At 46.9% G+C, this 810-nt stretch overlaps 1 non-coding gene across 1 annotated transcript; it reads right to left on the bottom strand.

Annotated features, from left to right (window-relative positions):
• Nucleotides 1-380: 380 nt before the first annotated feature.
• Nucleotides 381-511, bottom strand: LOC115031397 (small nucleolar RNA SNORA17). The gene has a single exon (XR_003837037.1). It is a non-coding gene; the product is annotated as a small nucleolar RNA SNORA17 (small nucleolar RNA).
• Between the last annotated feature and the right edge of the window lie 299 nt (nt 512-810).

Below are 810 nucleotides of genomic sequence, written 5' to 3'. Positions count from 1 at the left end.
TCTCTTCATTGTGCCCACATCCTTGTTTCTCCTTTTCTTCCATTTCTTCACCACTTAGCCACTCCTCTTAGTGGCACCGGGGGTCTCTGAGAGTCTGGGGTCATCTCAGGAGTGCTATGCCCTGATGGTGCATTAATGTGCCAGGAAGATGTTATCTTGGGAATGGTATAGCCACCTCTCAGGCCTGCAAGGTGCCAGACAGGTGGCCATCTCAGGCTAGCTCCCTGTCTGGGCTCCTGGCATTGGTCTGATGGGCATCGCAGGGGTGGTCTCGGGAGCGCTGTGCCCTGTTCATGCATTGTGCAGTTGGACGAGGTCTGTTCCCCCAGGCCTGCCTCGAAGCAGACTGATGGGCATCTCAGGCTCACTTTTTTTCAGGGAATAATAGGCTACTAACATTCAGATGCTCACAGGTCAGAACACTGAACACAGACATGGCCCCTCTCCTCTCTGCCACCTACTGATGCACATGTGACACAGCAGCCACACCTGCAATGCCTCTGGGACTAAGGACTAAGGACTGCATTTTACTTTGACTAAATTTGCAAAATTCTTAGCAGATAACAACACATTCATTCATAGGTCTTGGGAATGAGAATTTAGCCTTTGGGGAACACAGTTCTAGATGAGCGAATGACTACAGGAAAGACCTGTTTATCAGTTGATTAGAGGATTTGCTCTACAGATATTGCAATCATAAGATTAAGATTAATATACCCCAATGTTTATAGTTCCTAGACTATCTGCAATTCATAGTGTCCATTATCAAAATAGGGTCTGACATACGATTTTCCGAATTTCTAAGTCTTC

Source organism: Mus caroli, unplaced genomic scaffold (assembly GCF_978045245.1).
Source record: "Mus caroli unplaced genomic scaffold, Mus_caroli_1 scaffold_7, whole genome shotgun sequence".
Taxonomy (NCBI): domain Eukaryota; kingdom Metazoa; phylum Chordata; class Mammalia; order Rodentia; family Muridae; genus Mus; species Mus caroli.
The sequence above is the reverse complement of the archived record's forward strand: the minus strand, read 5'-3'. Positions and strand labels throughout refer to the sequence as shown.